The sequence below is a fragment of the Lepisma saccharinum genome, chromosome 12 (assembly GCF_977018435.1).
Source record: "Lepisma saccharinum chromosome 12, izLepSacc3.1, whole genome shotgun sequence".
Taxonomy (NCBI): Eukaryota; Metazoa; Arthropoda; class Insecta; order Zygentoma; family Lepismatidae; genus Lepisma; species Lepisma saccharinum.
In genome coordinates this window covers 10,393,578-10,413,709 of record NC_139240.1, presented here as the reverse complement: position 1 = coordinate 10,413,709, position 20,132 = coordinate 10,393,578, and positions in this window count along the sequence as shown.

Here is a 20,132-nt window from a genome sequence, read left to right as displayed (position 1 = left end):
ACTCACAATGCTATATCTCACAAACTAATTATCCGGCAGCTGTGAAATTTATACACGTATCTTTTGAAGGTTAGTACTAAGTAAAAATCACATGGATTTAATTCTAGTAACGCCATCTATGAGTCAGCCTATGAACTTTTCAGCCCAACTGTTATAATGTTTATCCCATTATAGATTCCCATCAATCCATATACCTAAAAATGTACTCTCTAGAATTTCTTCTATTTGTTTTCCATTGTAAAGGGCAAGTAGTTTCTCTTCTAAAGTTCTATTAGGATTAAAATTTACTTCGAAATTTTTTCTTTTGTTCTTATAAGTGATAGCGTTTAGGGGCTGCCTGATGGCGCAGTAGAAGCGTCGTTGCCTTGTAATCAACAAGGTGTATCGGGTTTGATTCCGGGTGGAGGCACATAGTCAATCGGATCCCACTTTAAACTGTTGGTCCAGTCCCGATTAGCCTTACTGTACATAAAGTGGAATGAAAACGCCATATCAATCAATCAAGTGACAGTGTTTATCAAAGAAAATGGTTATATGTATCTTACTACATTGTAGGGATGGGACCGATTAATCGGTACTCTATCGATATTGGCCAATATAGGCATATCGGTTTATCGGTAAAATTACCGATTATTTTACCGATCCGATATGTCGATAAATATCTGATGTTTAGTGCAAAATTCTGCCATTTTTGTTGTAATTTTCTTGGATAATCTCCATGCCCTACTTTTTTAAAAAGTAAATGTCTAAAGATGCAATTTCTCTTGCGCTGCAGTCACTTTGAAAGACACATTTTTAAGGAGGTCAATGAACCTCTCGGGTTCTTCCAGGACCATTTCTAATTTTATATCGGATCGGTTATCGGTATTGGTAAATTTTATATCTGTATTTTATCGGCATCTGTCAAAATTTCATATCGTCCCATTCCTACTACATTGTAAAGATTAGATTCAAGATGCATAAATTACAGGTTGCTTACAAGTAACAAGTTAAATAACAAACTGAAAAACAAAAGCAGGCAATGCCCAAGAAAGTAACAGGCAACTTCTCAGTTTCCGCTACGTAGGCTACCTAGAATTACTGGTGCGTGCAAAAGTGAACATGAATTCAGTGACGTGTCCAAGTGGAAGGGGGGTCATAACCCCTCTCTCCTGGCGTAATATCCCTAAAAAGAGAACGCCAAAGACGGGAAGGACTACTTAACCCTTTCAGTGCCAATTTGTCAATATAATCTAGAAAAATATAGTTTTGGTATATTCTTATTTGTGGCATATATATTTGACAATTTTTTTAAAAAATCCCTTTTGTAAAATTTTAGCACTTTCACAATCGTGAGGGTAGCCACCAAGGGTTTGGTTTAGAATTGCTAGATCTCACAAATATAGGAATTGCCAATTGAAAAATTCATTTTTACGTGTTTTATTGGTTTATTTGATGTAAATTTTATTTTCAGGGAAGATATTAAGTTTTAAAACACTATTTAGTAAGGATTTATATAAAATAAAATAACAAATAAATTCTCAAGCAAATCGATGTACAGATTGCAGTACCGTTTATTATATATATATTTCCATTGTTTTTTGCAAAATTTATATATTTAATAATCAAAATCTCTATCATCAGTGATTATAAATTCTGTACAGGATTATCTACGTTTTCAGTTTAGTTTGTCTTTTATATTATTTTTTGACATGAAATTCCATGAAGCAGTTTTTTCTTCTTTGTCAAACAAATAAACGTGACACTTTTGGCACATTATTCTGCTCCTGCTTCCACATCGTTCCATGCGACAACATAATGGATCTTTCAGTTCCATTGCTATTGGCCAATCGGATACAGAATCGTACCTCACATCCGACACTGGTAACTTTGATGGTTTCTTCAAGTCTTCCACATTTCAAATGTCCTGCGACTCCTCTTCAATGCTTGGCCTTCCCCTCTTTTTTGTTGGTAAATCGGCCTTGATGAGAGCTTCAACTAAATGCATTCTGAAGTGCAAAAGATCCCGGATTTTATTTGTTGGAATCTTCTGTGCAGTACAGTCCCTCACCTTTTGCCAGCTAGCGACCTGCAGAATGTGTTCCGGTGTCACCTTCTTGACACTTGGCAGGCCGAGTGGGATACAGAAACGGGGAACAAGCTTCAAACTATTAAGCCCACCATAGGTGCTTAGCGTTCCTGGTCCCGTCCCTGTCGGCGAGAAGAAATTATTCTTACCCGCATGCGACTAGGACAGAGCCGTCTAACGCATGGTCACTTGCTGCAATGGCTGGACCCTCCGTTGTGTCGTGTTTGTAACATTGTTTTAAGCATTCGACACATTCTCGTTGAATGTGTCGATCTTGCTTACCTCAGGCAGACTTTTAACCTTTCCGGCTGTTTGTCATCCCTCTTGGGTGATGACTGCAGAATTTTATCAAATGTTTTTAGTTTTGTTTTTTTTTGCGAAGAGCTGGACTCTTCCACCGTCTGTAAGGAGGCTTTTAGTTTGTTTCTTCTGACTTTTTAATGTGTTTGTCTCGTGCAGGTCTTTTTACAAACTTTCACTTTTAGTTTTTCCCAAGGGGCTATTTACACCCCTTTTTAAGTTTTCAGTGATAATTTTAGATAAGGGGATATTTCCCCGTATACATTGAAGGGTGCGAAATGGCCTGAAGTGCCGACGCACCCAGAAATTTTAAATCAATCCAATCCAACATGTTGAAAATCACATGATGATAAACAAACTTCATTCATGACTGAACACAAATGACACCATTGTTTCCCTTGATGTGCAGGAACAGACTAATCTTATCGCTGCTACAGCTAGCAAGTTCAATGAAACTGGAAGTTAAGTAGACATTCGGGGGAAGAAAGGAATGCAGCTTGACAGGGAGCGAAGTTTTCGAACTGAGTATATGTGCATGGGAAATCCCAATTGGCAGCGTCTTCCTGATGTGATCGAAGATAAAACGTTCTTCAGCTGCAAGTGGTAGGAAAGTTTAGGCAAACGTTTCGTTACAAATCGACCGTTTGCGCGCACAACCTCGATGTGTCGGTTTTTGCGCGTTTGCTATTTAATTTGATGATATTTCACGCTTATTTCGCGAAAAACCGTTTATTTCGTGGAAAGACGATACCCTGTCGTGTTCGGATTTCTCTTTAAACTGTATGTCCAGTCCCGATTAGCCTTCATGTACGTAAAGAGGACTCGAAGCAACAATTCATTCAAACAATCAATCAATGGATTATTAACAACTTAAATTACAATGCACTGTATGGTTTCAAATCACGTCCACCTGTCGCATGTGAACAAGTGATTCCCATAAATGTAATCAACTGCAAAATGTTTTGGAACTGTATTTTGAATTTCGAAACCTAGATGGCACATCTACCGATACGGCATTATCCACTAGTTTGAAAGAAATGGATGGTAAATTGCAGTTCTTACAGCACAAACAGCGAAATATATCTACCAAATATATAAACGAACTACTTGAAGTTTCCCTCCAATTTTTTTTCAATGGAGACAAAGCTCGCAACTGTAAATCTCATTCTCGTAATCCTTGCTGGATCTGGTACGGCAATTACAAGAAGTGTGTACCCACCTGTAACACATGTCGCACTGAACTGAAATTGAATTTGCGAGGGTCCTTAGTACCACAATATAGTCAAAGATTTGTCATGTCTTCAGATGAGGAGAGAATGTTTTGCTGAGTTTGAAGACGTAAATTTCGCGGAGAAAACGGTATTTCTAAACTCTGACCCCTGACCATTTGCTGTGTGTAATACAGAACGTACACGCCACAATTTACGCCGTCATTTTGCTTGACAGCTTCCCTGGAATATGCCACCCAGTTACTTACGCTCATTTTATCGGATATCATTGTGTTCCATCTAGCGATAAAATTTACGAATGTCCGCAACCTTGAGTCGGAAGTTTGTTGCTTGATAATCAAGGGATCTAGTAAGGTAACACAGCCTTTTTTTGGGGGGGTGTAAGGGGTGCTCCTTCCACGTAGTGCACCCAATAGTCAACCTCACTTCCACGTAGTACACCCTGGACTAAAGACTAACGAGGCTCTGGCGACTGGCCCCATGGCCAGTATAATTTTGTTTGTGTTGTCCTGTTGTTTTGTCCTTATGTGTGCTGAGTGCCCCTTTACAGCCTCAGCTTTTAACGAAAGTCAGAACATTTTAATATTTTATGATTTTAGTTGCAACGATAGAGTTGTTATTTGTAACGATAAGGGGCTGGACCCCGTATAATGTGAATAATATGAATGACATGGGCGCAACAGATATGGACCGAAATGTAGTTTCTTCTTTAAAAAGTCATGTCGAATTCGCATGTGAGGATCTTATAGCAGATATTCAAATAGACAATTAGGGGTGTAAGGGGCGACCTTCTTCTAAGGCGCCCAAAGGTCAACCTCACTTCCACGTAGTGCACCCTGGACTAAAGACTAACGAGGCTCTGGCGACTGGCACTATGGCCAGTATAATTTTGTGTGTGTTGTCCTGTTTGTTGTCCTTGTGTGTGCTGAGTGCCCGTTTACAGCCTCAGCTTTTAACAGAAGTCAGAACATTTTAACATTTTTAGTTATGCAACGCTAGAGTTGTTATTTGTAATGATAAGGGGCTGGCCCCGTATAATGTGACGGGAGCAAAATAACCTAAGTGCTGACGCTCCCAAAATTTTAAATTCAAAATCAAAATCAAATAGACAATTAAAGTGATGCGATTAATAGACCACATAACTGCATTTATCATTGCTCTACTGAAATCAACAACAATAATTGAAAATAACGGCCATCTTGTAGTTTGTTCTGCGCAGTAACGTCTGAAAGACGTCAGTAAGTTTGCAATGTTGTGCGAATCGTGCTTTGAACTTAATCTCAAATATAGGAGCACATTTGTTCTTAAAAGCAATTAGGCCAGCGTTGTAATACTCTCTTTTCGCATTGGGGGGCGATCGAACAACAGAGGCCGTAGCATCAAAATATACAACAGGGCGGTTTCTAGCGTTTGGCGCCTCGTACAAAATGCAATACTGATCATGGCTATACATGTGTACGTAGAAGGAAGTTCCCACAGCTTGTACGAGGGGGTGCTGAAAAGTTCGTAGCCCAACCCAGAAGGAGTGCACGTGGAATGATAAAATTTTACAGTTATTGTACATACTCCCCCCGAAGTGCAATACACTTCCTTGCATGGTGCTCCAATTTTTGCAGACCAGTGAAAAAAAATTCTGAAGGTTGTTCCACACACCACTGTTCCGTAGCGCTTATCACCTCCTTATCACATCCAAAATGGCGTCCTTTCAAGTGTTGTTTGAGTTTGGGAAATAGGAAATAGTCTGATAGAGCTAAATCTGGGGAATAAGGAGGATGATCTAGACATTGAAACCCTAGATCATGCAATGTCAGTTGTGTTTGCAGTGCTCGATGGACAGGGGCATTATCCTGCAGGAACAGAATTCCTTTTCTCATTTTTCCGCGGCGTTACACTTTCAATTTGTCTTTAAATTTTGTGAGTAATGCAGAGTAATACTCTGCATTAAATGTCTGACCCTTGGGCAGGTAGTCTATGAGTACGACTCCATCCTTATCCCAGAAGAATGTTGCAAACACTTTCCCAGCAGACTTCTGCATCTTGAACTTCTTGGGGCAAGGGCAACCTGAGTGCCGCCACTCCATTGACTATTGTTTCGTTTCAGGATCGTAGTGGTACAACCATGTTTCATCCATGGTTAGTATTCGTGACAGAAATTGGTCGGCATTGTGTTCAAAATTGGCAATGACTTCCCTTGATGTCCTCACTGTTTCACGCTTTTGATCTGCTGACAGATTTTGGGAACCCATTTTGTCGAGAGCTTGCGCATGTCCAAGTCATTATGAATTATGGTACCAACGCGTTCCCGAGAAATGCCCATAATCTCTGCCACACGTTTTGGTGAGATTCTGCGAATTCAAGAATAAGGTCATGAATTTCATCCACGATTTTGTTGACAGTCACTGTTTTTGATCTTCCTGCACGTGGAGCATCATCTGTTGAAAAATCGCCACGTTTAAAATGTGCCACCCACTTCTTCACAACTGCATATGATGGAGGAGAGTCCCGTAGTGTTCCACTGATTTCCTCATGAATTTGCTTTGACGTCTTTCCTTGGTGGAACAAAAAATTGATGACAGCTCTGATCTCGATGTTTGTGAAAATCGCTGGCTGGGCACACATGATCACTTCCGGGGCCTGAAAACCACAATACCAATTCCGTTATTAATATGAAAATTTGTATGTGTACATACCAAGATATGTTCTCTAAAACTGTAAAGTTTCATCGTTCCACGTGCACTCCTTCTGGGTTGGGCTACGAACTTTTCAACACCCCCTCGTAAGTATTGAGTTTTTCGAACCGTTTTGCTCATCTGCAATAACTTCGTGCTTTTGTTCAAGTATGATATCAAGTAAATCGTCCCGCGAATGATCTTCAGATCTAATTTTTCTAAATACCCAAACTGATTTGATACCCTTAAAATTCCCCTTTTTCAATACTTCTGCATCAGAATCAACGATTTTCTGCGCACGTTACTGCATCGGCTTCATTCATAACAATGCGTCGCGTGCCTATTCAGAGCCCCGCAACTGGCAATTCTTAGGATCTCCACTATGATCGTAGACACCACAAGCAGAAACCCGAAAGACAACAAGGCAACCCGGTGTCGGTTCACTGACAACTGTAAACTTGTACTTTCTACAGTTGTATTTACAGTATGCGTAAATAGTAAAAAAACGGAGTTTTCGGCAACAATTTAGTTGTTTTTAATCGATGGGTCTCGAATTGCAAAACACAACTATCATTGGCAGAATTGAAGTAAGGTCTCACCACATTAGTCCAGTGTCCAACATGTAATTCACCTTCGACGAATATATTACACCACCCACCATACGTCATGCCAAATTTAACGTTCAAGTCCTCATAAACAGTAAGTTTGCGTGTGACACCACCACGTGCTTGGGATTGTGCAACGTGTGCACCATTTGTTTGAGAACGGTGCAGAGGCGTTGAGGATGCTACAAGGTCAGCATCATGGTCCTTGGCCGATACATCTGCATCCCCGGAAACAGCAGTGCATGGATAACTGTCGGTACTCGTGGTCAATTGCAACAAGAAATTTTCAAAATTACCCGGTTCGTGCAAATCAAACACAGGAGTTAAGAATTCACATTCCGTTAACTGGGGTGTAAGGGGTGACCTTCCACGTAGGCGCCCAAGAGTCAACCTCACTTCCACGTAGTGCACCCTGGACTAAAGACTAACGAGGCTCTGGCGACTGGCACTATGGCCAGTATAATTTTGTGTGTTGTCCTGTTTGTTGTCCTTGTGTGTGCTGAGTGCCCGTTTACGGCCTCAGCTTTTAACAGAAGTCAGAACATTTTATCATTTTTATATGCAACGCTAGAGTTGTTATTTGTTATGATAAGGGGCTGGCCCCCGTGTAATGTGACGGGAGCAAAATAGCCTAAGTGCTGACGCTCCCAAACTTTTAAATTCAAAATAAAAAAAAACATTCCGTCAACTTGACTTAAACGTTCCGTTGAACAAGAAACAGATTCAAATTTCTTTTAAGAAATGTATTCGATATTTGACCCTGATATGTAAAGACTACTTACATTATCATTTTCTGAACTATGACTTACGACGTGTTCACGAATTCCAGCATTACTGCAACTGATATCGTGAGCCTCGCGATTTTCTCCCCATGGACTGTTGAACAATCTCATTTTCTTCCTTGAGAATAGCACCTGTTACCTGCATCGGAAGGTGGCAAAAAATGTGGTTTACTGCTTCATCGTCGCGATCTTCACTAGTACTCACTAAAGCGAAGAAAGTAGGATCATCTTTGTATTCTTTCCAAACTCAGTAAAGTGAATAGCGGTTAGTCGTATATAGTAAGGAGATAGGGGTAAGAGGAGAGTTTCGAGACGGAACGAGGAGAGGAGGTTGGCAGTCGACGCATATCATTTGTGATTCAAGGTACGGGGCAAATTTTCATGATAGTTGACCTTCATACATCAGAACGAACAATAATTTAACGAAGAAAATCGAGAGAACACTGAAGAATTGTTTATTTCTACTCATTGTTGGTTCTAGGTTTTTTTTAAGTCCATTGCATGCACAGACAGGCAAGCTAATCAGGACTGGGATACGAATCGTGTATCTGACTCGGGACCCCTTGATTACAAGGTAACGACGTTAGCACTACGCCATCGGATAGGCGTATGAAAGCCTCCAAGAAGCATATAACTGTAACAGAAAAATCACGAATTTATTTTTCCTTAGTTTCCTAGGAAATCCTTTCCGATATAATAGTAGCAAACACTGTCCTCTTGTAATGAAGGGTCGCCGGATTAGATTCCCCGCGAGAGCTTGGAGCATTGATTTCAATTTTACCTTAACCCTTAAACGGGCAAACATTTATGACATGCTCAAAAAAATTAATTAATAGGATACATGTTATGTTTTCAGTGTAATTATGACAAAAATATTTTATTTTTACATATTTATGTATTACATAGTGAGATACATAATGTGTCCTGTGAGATACATTGCCCATTAGAGACATACATGTAATTATACATAGGTAAATAGTGCTCCTACAATGATTAGAATCGTACCATATAAAATATAATTGTTCCACATTTCTTTGTTAGTATAATGAATATTCAAAAATATATTTACCAAGAAAATGAAGAAAATCCTAAAATTAAGTATTTTTTTGTTATAATAATGTGCCACAATCACCGATTACATAACGTTTTACAGACATATGCTTGTTTTATCTTCTACCTACTTTTGGTAAAATGCTGTAAAGCAGTTCCTTGTTTTTGAACCTGTCAACCATTCGCATTTAATCTGCAACGACCTTTCTCTGTAATTTTTTACCAATGCCCAACACTGTCATATCTTATATCTTGAAGTGGACGTGGTGCTATTCGATGCTCTACTTATTTCTGTGGTAAGTCTGTTTGAGATGGTCTTCCCCGTTTTGGTGTATGTAAGTGAATGAGACCATTAGCTATGTCCATTAGCTATGTCCATCCTGAAAGTTTTCAATGTTTTCAAACTTCTTTCTTCCTTTTGCTTCGACATCACGACGATCCTTAAATATACAAGAGCTAGCCAGAGTCACAGTTTATTCTGTCCACATGGGTGGTGTGGCTCTGACAGATGTGCTCATAGCATTGTACAGAACACCTCTGAAACATGGCTTGAATCTGGAAACGAATTCTTGAGTCATCGTAGATAATGATTTTCTTCTTTTCGAAGAAATGAAATTGAAATAAGAAATGATGTTATTGTTTGCATTTATGTTGGATAATTGTAATTTCTAATCGTTGAAAGAAATACAAGATGCACTAAAGTCATCCTGTATCAAAATTGATGTATCTCTTCATATGATACATTTACTGGTTTTCAATTTTCAAATTTGAAAATAAAATGTGGCATTATCTGAAATTATCACAAATCTGTGCTTTTACTTTCTTCTTCCCTCTTCCGATTTGGTCAGTTTTGTTGCTCTGTGGGGGTGATGTTAGTTCATCCTCACTGGAACATTGTTCCTCACCAAGAGATGACAGTTCTGGTGGTGGAGCATGATCTGGATCAATGTCACTGTCATCGCAAGAAATATCACCCTCGTCGCTAGATGAGGATCCAATATCTGACACATTAGGATTTCCAAGAGGAACCAGTATTCCATGGTGACCATAAAACTTCCATGGTGGTATTGTGATATCCTGTGAAAGAAGAGGCAGTTGTATGAAAACAAATGTAAAATGCAGACAAAACATTTTCCATTTCATTCAAATGCACATACTCTATTGGAAATTATTATTTTAGAAATGGTGTAACTATTCATGTTGTTCAAAGTGGAGTCAACGTAAGTTTCGTTATTATATTCTAGTAAAAACAAAAGAAAATATTGAGAAACTAAAGCGAGACAAAAGGAGACACGATGCAATTTCTTATACAATGATACTATATTTCTACATATTTTCATATGTAAAATAACATTTGTATATTAGAAAATAACCCTACAAATTACAACATAAAATACGACATTTATACTGAGCAAAAGCAATGGTAGAGTACACAGAATGTTCAAGAGAACATGCATCCTACATGTATTTCCTTCTGTATTTGCATAGAATGTGATAAGGTGAAATTGTCCTTTTTTGGGCAATGTATCCCTGTAGATACACACGAAGAAAGAACTGGCTCACAACATACTTGGTAACAATTTCAAGTATTCTAACTATCAGAAGTTTTCTAGTAACTTCAATACACATTTATTTCATGCTCACGTCCTACAAAACAAAATAAAAAGAGGTCAACAAGAAATAAACTTACCACCCCATTGTTAGAACTCCTACTGCAAGATGCCATGTTCCTCTCCATGCAACTGTGCATGCAGTTCTACAAAGATCCAACAGATGGCACACGAGTAGAATCTTCCAAATGCACGTATCTCACGATCCACACTGCCCGTTTGCTCAACTCAAGCGCAAAGATCGTTTAAGAACGTATCGAATGTAGTGTATCCCACAAGATACAACGGCCAATTAAGGGTTAAACATTGGAACGAGTTCCATGTTCGCGTATTTGAGCAAATCAGGTGGATTGCAAATGAAAAATATAATGTTGAGAAATTCGAAGGGTAGTTGTATACCTATACATATAATATATGGTATACTCTTCTGAAGCAGATTTATATCTTATCTTCCAATCTACTTCTTTAGAGAAACGTGTAACACCTCAATCCCTAGGCAGGCATAGTACTGGGGTTCACCGACAAAGGGTGCGTGGACGTCAAAGGCGGCAGGAGCCTGGTGCTGATCATAGCACCTCCAAAGTGGCCGAGATCGAGAATGTGTGGGGCTCTACCCCAACATCATCTAAATGTGGGGTGTAAGGGGTACCTTCCACGTAGGCGCCCAAAAGTCAACCTCACTTCCACGTAGTGCACCCTGGACAAAAGACTAACGAGGCTCTTGCGACAGGCACTGTGGCCAGTATAATTTTGTGTGTGTTGTCCTGTTTTTTTTTTTCCTTGTGTGTGCTGAGTGCCCGTTTACAGCCTCAGCTTTTAACAGAAGTCAGAAGATTTTAAAATGTTTAGTTATGCAACGTTAGACTTGTTATTTGTAATGGTAAGGGGCTGGCCTGTGTATAATGTGACGGAAGCAAAATAGCCTTAGTGCTGACGCTCCCAAAATTTTAAATTCAAATTCATCTCGTTACAATGCTCAGTTGCCTCGACCAGTGACAGTGGCATTTGCGGAGGTACAAAATTAATTTATATATATTAATATATATATATAATATATATATATATATATACAGTGTGTGTGTGTGTCTGTCTACGCGCCACACACTACTTCACAGGTATACGTATACGTAGGTAAGTAGTAAGGAGTCACCTGAGCACAAGGCCTCTGATTGGTCGAGACGTGTCACGTGACTCTAAGGGGGCGTGGCTATGTGTGTGTAGTCTTGAAGGGTCTAAGTTAACCTAACTTTTGTGACGTCACGGGTCACGTGACTCTACGTAGTGTTTATGGTGACGTGACTATGAATTTGTAGCGTTGGACGGCATAAGCTAACCACGTGGATGCTGTGGAAGACGGTGCGTTGACCTTTGTATGGAATGAGGCAAGTGTGTATTTGTATTGACTCGGGTCACTGGAATTTTCCATGGAACAGGCTTATACATGCTTTGTGACGTGTAAGATAACGGCATTGTAGATTTTGGTGAAGACGAGGAAGATCAGTTTATTGCAAGTTGTGGAAGAAGTAAGTCATGAATTCTGCATTGGGGCGAATTGTTCCTAAACGTCCTAGTATGAAGCGACGACAGGAGGGTGTGGAGGAGAATGGATCAAAATATCTGAAGCAGGCACAAAACAAGTAGAGGATGAAGGGGATAAGACGGAGGAGGATGAGGAAGGAACAGAGAAGAAGACTGAACGTACACCAATCCGACAGGGTCTATTGGAGGTATGCTATAATCTGGGTGAAGGAGGAGGATCGAAACATATTGTTGTTGGTTTGGATCCGGTGAAGAACTTTTCTTCTTTTGTTCGTGTATTCAAAAGTGGTCAGCATGGTGTAATATTGAACGTGGAGGAGTGGAAAACTTTAATGAATGTGCAAGTGATTGTGGATAATTATTTTGAGAACGAGAGTTCAAAACGTCTTCCTGGTATAAAACTTGGAGCGAATCTGAATGTGCGTTTTTGGCGTTTCCATGGAAACAAGGTGATAAGTTTGGAGCCTGTTTGTAATGTGGAATACAGTTTATGTGTATGGGGTGTAAGGGGCGACCTTCCACGTAGTACACCCAAATGTCAACCTCACTTCCACGTTAGTGCACCCTGGACTTAAGACTAACGAGGCTCTGGCGACTGGCTCCATGGCCAGTATAATTTTGTTTGTATTGTCCTGTTCTTTTGTCCTTATGTGTGCTGAGTGCCCCTTTACAGCCTCAGCTTTTAACAGAAGTCAGAACATTTTAAATTTTTTAGTTATGCAACGATAGAGTTGTTATTTGTAGAGGTAAGGGGCTGGCCCCTGTATACTGTGACGGGAGTAAAATAGCCTAAGTGCTGACGCTCCCAAAATTTTAAATTCAAATTCTAGTCAAAATTCTAGTTTATGTGTATGTCTGGCCCAAAAGGGATGGGAAGGGCTTCTGAATCTCCGTCCGTGTGTTGATTATGCGTTAGAGCAAATGCAGAAGAATGAGAAACCTGTGGCGGAATGGTTTCAGCGTTATCGGGCAAAGTGTGCAGAGAATGTACGTGACAGTTGTAATGCTTGTCGGGATGATTCCCAGATTCATGGATGTATTGAACCGGAATTTATTCTTAGCCATAAAGGTTCTGAACCCGTTGGAATTGACAGTGCTAGTATTGATGTTGAAAGATTATTGCTTGAAGTGGAATATTTTTGCAAGGATATGATTATCGACAATTTGGCGCCTACTTTATTGGCTTCTGCAAGAACAATTGATTTTTCAATTTTAACTAGAAAAATCTTTGAAATTTGTAAGAATATTGTTGAAATGTTTACAAATATATGTAAAAAAAATGAAAAAATAAATTTCTAAAATATATGTTTTTTTTTTATTTTAGTACCTTATTTTTCTATTTTGTTACTAATTCAGATACATAGTAGGTACGGTATTTTCAAGAGTAGTGCTTGTATATTGGAAAAAAAAGACTTAATATGCGAGAGCTGTGCTAGAAATTACCATGTGTGCCCCACTTCGTATTTTTGTTAGTAAATTATTATACGTTGAAAAATTGTGAGTATTCTAGAGAATATTTCTATTTAAAAAAGGTGGTGATAATAATAAATATAAGATAATGTTGATATTATTTTATTGTTCATTATTTCTACTAGATTAGATTGTCATAAATTTAACAGTAATCTGCTTGATACAAGTTTGATACAAGTTTGGAAAAACATTTAATTGAGCAGAACAAAATTAACACCTTAAAAAACATATTGTTTATATATTTTTTCTGTTTTACATGAGAAGAAAATAAGTTTATAGTATATTATATATTACACAGAATAATGATAATAATATATGTACACTAAGAAAAAATATATATATTTGACGAATCTCTGGTCATTGTTCAGGACAAAAAAAAATGTCTTTTGTTCGATATCAAACTTTACATACACACACACACGCACAGAAAATACACTCAGTTTATCTGATTACTGTAGAAAGGTGGGAAAGAGTATCTATGAATTGCTTGTAATGGTGGAACACATGAAAAATTCGAAAGTCTCAAGATTTTTTCTGTTTTCTTCTTCCCAAGATGAACACAGGTGCGTATTATTAACTACTGGTTTGCTATCCGATAGTCATTTTAGGTTCCTCTGAAAAATAAAATAAAAGATACAATTAAAATTGTTTTATCTAGAAAAAATACAATTAAAATTTTTATTTATTTTGGTGAAACAAAAAAAGGAGTGTGTGTGTGTGTGTGTGTGTATATATATATATATATATATATATATATATATATATATATATATATATAAAATTATAACCAAAGATTTTTTACCTTGGGTTGCAAATTTGAAGTTCCAAGCTTGAACAATTGTAGTTTTCAATGTTTTTCACAATAGGTGAGACTTTTTTTCTAACATATGTGTCATTCCAAGAAGTATTATTTGTAAATTGGGATAGAAATTTGTTCAAAGACTTTCCATGTGTTCTGTGTGTGATGTAAAAAAGACAGTAATGCCCACATACGGTGCTGTTCAAACCTTGCAACCGGATTGGGTTGAACAAAAAAGAGTATTGTTTTGCAGAAAATTACGTACTTGCGTTATTTGTGGTGGTACCCCAAAACTGTCAAAATATTCTCCTCTTCTTGAGGAGTCGATATAAATAGCAACCCAATGGGTTCCAGGTTTATAGTCGGGGTCTGTGTTTACAATTATAGAAGCCGGCGTGGTTACATTATAAGGGAGTCTATTTGAAGGGTATACACCAATGTGCTTCTGATTAGGGAGTTGTCGAAGAAACGACAGTAGTTGAATTGTGTCCATATTTCCAACGTGCAAGCACGTAAGCGTTTGAGAGTGAGCAGGCGAATGTAGATTTGATGTGTGCCTGGTGAAAACAGCGAGGTCCAGTTATATTTTTCAAGAGTAAGTTTATGGAAGGGCAATTGTGGTAGTTGAGATCTTCAACTTGCCTGTTGAGCAGAAATGTTAAAAATCGGGTTCTCTCTGAACCTTTACAAAATAAGGTTTGGTAAGGTGCTAGAGCATGTTGCATTAGACGCTGTAAGGAGGAAAAAGGAACTGCTCCATCAGACCAGGATAGCCCGTGATGGTTTCTCTGTAGCCATTTAACAGTTTGTAGATTTTTATAGGAGAGATTTTGTATAGGATATGGGGGTTGAAGGAACCAATGAACTGATTGACTACCATCACCACTATATATAGCTATTTCCTTTGGTATAAATGTTTTGTCTACATTAAAACCGTGCAAATCGACTACTACAAAACCCATCTTTTATTCAACTGAAATAGAATGAACAATGGACTCACCTTTTGTACTATTAGTTTGTGTAGTCGGTGATGACGTTGCGATCCTTGTCCACCTCGAGTAGATTCTGGAACTCTCCGTACACCACACTGTTGACTGTCTCTGCCAATGGTGTATTGAAATGGATTTCCATCCGGACGGTCCCATGTCGTAAAAGGTTCCAATGTGTTGAAGTGTGAGCTGAGAGATCAGGAGTTAAATCGAATGCAAATAGAGTATATCCATTCCCGTAGTCTTCTCTGGAGATTCCATTCCCATCGTTCTGATATTGTATCCCGGTACTGTCATATAATGTCTGATAGGCACGGAGAGATAGATTGTTTTGAAAATCAGGTTGTAACGGTGTAGACGGTATTTGTTTTCCATCCATATACAGACATAGAAAATTGATATTGAAATGTTTAAAATTGAATGGGTTTTTAGTATAATCTCCATTGAAAGCACTATTAGTTACAAAACCGATGATTATACGTTTTGGAAGCTGTCCGAGAAATAAGTTGTCGACGGTTTTGTTCAAAATTCCTCTTGGAAAAGTTACCACCTTCATATGCACACGGTTGATTGGGTACTTTGCAGTTGCTTTTTGTAACATGATGGAATGTGCGATTTTAATGCTGGGGTTCAGCGATACTTTTCTAACGAATAAAGTTGCATCTTCGATTTGAATTTTGAATGTGTTATTTTCTGCCATCAGACAAAAAGAATCCTTGGCCCGAACCAACTTCACACGCATCTCGACGTTGTTCAGAAGAAGACGTTCCAGGTTGAAAATATCACAGTGGAGATGACCAATCAAATCCAATGATTTACTGTTGGAAATCAACTTTTTTCTACTCTTAAAACCTTCGTTTTCATCCCCGTTTACAGAATCCATGTATCCTGGGGTATCCTTGAACCATAAACATGATGTAAGATGGGATTCTTTTGCAGCAGGGTTGTAGTTAAGAAGATTCTCAATGTATGCTCTGTATGGGTATGTATAAGATGGTGATGTAACAAGTTTCTGATTAAGAAATACATCAACTTGATTAAAAAGAGAATGAATAAAATTGTTGACAGGTGCAACTTTATCTGTAACGGTGATTGTTGTATTATCGGAATTATAAATTTTTACTTTGACATGAAGAAAAGTATGTGGTAGATCCAAGTAGTCTTCGCCATGCCCTGGAACCGAAAATTCTAAGGGAGCATCATCCTTGATGGAAGCCAGTGGCTTGTATGAAATAAACTGTCCAGATTGTATACTTGTCTGCGTCGGGGGGACGGAGAAAATTTCCAATTCCGAATTTGCACACTGACATGAAAGATTGTTAATAAAAGACATGTTCCAGAGAACCTTATTCTTTGACAATCAAAGTAAAACTGACCAGTTTGTACCTCTGTGAACGACGTTATGAGAATAAATCCTGGTGAGATGTTTTAAGCAAATATATCCATCTTTGTTTTACGTGCAGTCTGTTTTTTCTTCTTTATATTTTTTCTTGACGATTCACTTATTTTCTTTTTTGTATTACTGTTGTTTTTCTGTTTTTTACCAACATTTGAGAGTTTTCTTTTTTTTTCTGCCTGAACCAACCATAGTTTTAATTTTGTTTTCAGCTTTTCGCTTCAATCTGTCTCCTGCTTCCGCAAATCTTGTCTGTAACGACTGTTTTATAGGATGGTTCTGAGAAATATCACCTAATACATTGATACCTGTGTTAAGCATCTCCCTACCAACAGCTTTTGCTCCTTTGGTTATAAGTGGAACTACAGACCTAAAAAGACCTCCAAGGAAACTGCCAATACCGTGTCCTTTCTGGAAGGGTGCCCCTTGGTATATGTTGGAAACTCCATTCCCATGAAGATTGTGGTAGTGATATATGTAGGGATTCATCACTGCAGAGACCGTTTAAAGTGAAGTTTTAGCGACACTTCCCCGAAAAGAAATGGTATTTTCTGTCCGGTGTGGTCTCTAATATCTATTTCCAAAGTATCAAACTGTTTTTTCATCAGTGGAACATAATGTAAAGCATAAAACTCAATATGTGCGTCACTACCAAACACAAAATTTCGAACATCTGTACCCACAATCTTCAGAAGTGGCGCAAAACTGTCCCCTACAATTTGAGGTTCCAATATATCACAGTAGATGAACATTTGTTGTGGTACACCTAATGCTAGGTTTGTGGGAGCAGAGGAGTGTATGCGTTGAACCCCACTTAGTTTGATAATTTTGAAATGATCGAACCCTAGTTGTGTTGCTAGTTTTGGTGAAAACCTAATTTCGGTGAATATTATTGTACTAAGCCCCTCTTTTATAATTTCGGTGTTTTGTCTCAAAAGAATATGCTGATCATCCAAAAGGGAGATGTGAAATGGGACACCAGAGTTCTGAATTGCTGTTACAACTTGTGTCATGTCTCTATAATATCCAGCTGGGATCTTTACTTTTTTCCATTCATCAGCATCTGGATTTAGATTATAATAGATTATATTTTGCCTTTCTGTTACGTTGTACATAAAATTAGGATAGTGAATTTCTGCTACAGCAACTTCCCACGGACCTTGAAGTTCTATATCCTTCGGTAATTTCGTCACAAAATTCGATAATGTATTATCAGGAAATATATTCATAGAACTGTTACTTGGTAACGTTATATAGAACGAAGAAGACATTATGATACTGTTTTGAGACTGGAGTAGGGTATCCACCGGTTAAACATTGACGGATAACCTCTCCATTGAACAAAAACTTCTCGTCTGGTACCTTTTCCTCTGGTCTTCAATATTTTATCAATTTGAAAAGTTTTTGGTAGTTTTACTTTTTGAAGTTCTTGTCGGTAGAATGTACCATCAACAGAATTTTTGTCCAAATCTTGAATTTTGTAAACAACAGGATTCCGTGATATTATGGAAACAACTCTGAAAATTTCCTCCGACCATTTTCCTATGTACCCTTTTTCAAATGCTGATGTTTCTCTAGCAATTCTCACATAATCACCTTTTTGAAGAAAATGTCGAGTAGTTTTTTTTAACACTGGGTGATGATATTTTTAAACGTCCGCTACGTAGATTTTCCCTAACTTGGAGAACATTATTTCGTTTGACTTCGCTGGGTGACATTTTGATTGTTGAATGTTTAGTATTGTTGTAAGCTTTCATTATCTTCGGTAAGTCTTCGATGTAATAGTATGACTGTTTTGATGTGAAATACTTCCACATTTTTTCCTTCAATGTTCTGTTAAATCTTTCAACAATACTTGCTTTTACATCAGGGTTTTTTGTTGTAAAATGGTGAATATTACTGTTCTTGAAAAATTGTCGGACTGTAATATTCAGAAACTCTTTTCCTTTGTCTGTTTGAATAGTAATTGGTTTTCTTCCATCTGGATTCTGTAGAATACTCCGGAATGCTTTTATTATACTTGCGGCTGTTTTGTCTGGTAGAGGAACCGCCCATGCATACTTGGAGAATGGGGGTGTAAGGGGCGGTCTTCTTCTAAGGCGCCCAAAAGTCAACCTCACTTCCACGTAGTGCACCCTGGACTAAAGACTAACGAGGCTCTGGCGACTGGCATTATTACCAGTATAATTTTGTGCGTGTTGTCCTGTTTATTGTCCTTGTGTGTGCTGAGTGCCCGTTTACAGCCTCAGCTTTTAACAGAAGTCAGAACATTTTAAGATTTTTAGTTATGCAACGTTAGAGTTGTTCTTTGTAATGATAAGGGGCTGGCCCCCGTATAATGTGACGGGAGCAAAATAGCCTAAGTGCTGACGCTCCCAAAATTTTAAATTCAAATTCAAATACTTGGAGAATCTGTCAATAACTGTCAACATATATTTATAATTTTTGTTGTGGGTACTAATACCTCTCAAGTCTACAAGATCTGCCTGCCACAAATCATCAATATTGTTAACGATGTATCGATTCCGAGGGAATTTTCTTCTTATAGGTTTATGTATTGTGTAGGTTTCCTGTCCCTGTAACCATTCTTCAATTATTTTTTTTTTGGATATTTTCTGTTTGTAGCCCTCCATATTTTGTCTAAGGTGGAATACCCTGCAGGGTTGGAGACGTTATAATAAGTGTTCCTTAAAGTAGAATTCATTACTCACAAATAATAGGGTGACTGTGTGTGAGAGATATTAATAGTTTAGCCAATTGGATGCACTATTCTTTTTTTTAGATGGTTCCATTTTAAATTTCTCTATTAATTCCCAACGTCGAGAGTTACCAATAATTTCCTGAGGAATATTGACATTTGCAAGGAGTCGAGAGAAGATATTGTTACCCCTAGGGTTACTATTCTGTCTGTTTCGTAATACATCACTGATAAGGTCTATCATGTTACTTCCAGGGATTAACTTCTCATATATTTTTGTTTCCCCTCGAGAATCCCATTGGATATCACTGCTTGTTTTCAGACGACGATACAGTAATTCTGCTTTGGAGTGAAACTTTTTTGGTATTGTCGATATTATTTCTTCATAGATAGGGTCTGAGATATCACTTCCATGTTCCACTTCTTGATCTGGTTGTTTACTTACTTTTTCATTTTGATGTTCCATTTGTGATACTATGGGGAGTTTGATAGGGGTGTTTAATTTTTGAACAAAATGAAGATATCTACCGAGAACTTGATGGTACTTATTCCATTTTTCTTCATCAGATAAATTTTTTTCATCCAATATTTTACTCATCTCTTTATCCAGATTGGAGAGTGGTACAATGTTTTGATGCTGGTGATGTAGTTTTCGAAATGTATCTTGTGGTACCAAAATCATTTTATCTGCATACTCCATTATTTAAAAAGACTAGAAAAAATTCCACCAATTAAGGGACCGATGAGATACGGTAGAAATCCGCCTGCCTGTATAATATACTTTTTTTGTTCTTCCACGATGTTCCACGCTTAACTACTTTTCTTAGCACTTGCTTGTAACGAGAAAGTTTCTTTTTCTGACTGCTGTTTAACGGAACATTTCCTTTTAAAGTATTGTGGGCACATTCACAGATGTCGTGAACCAAGG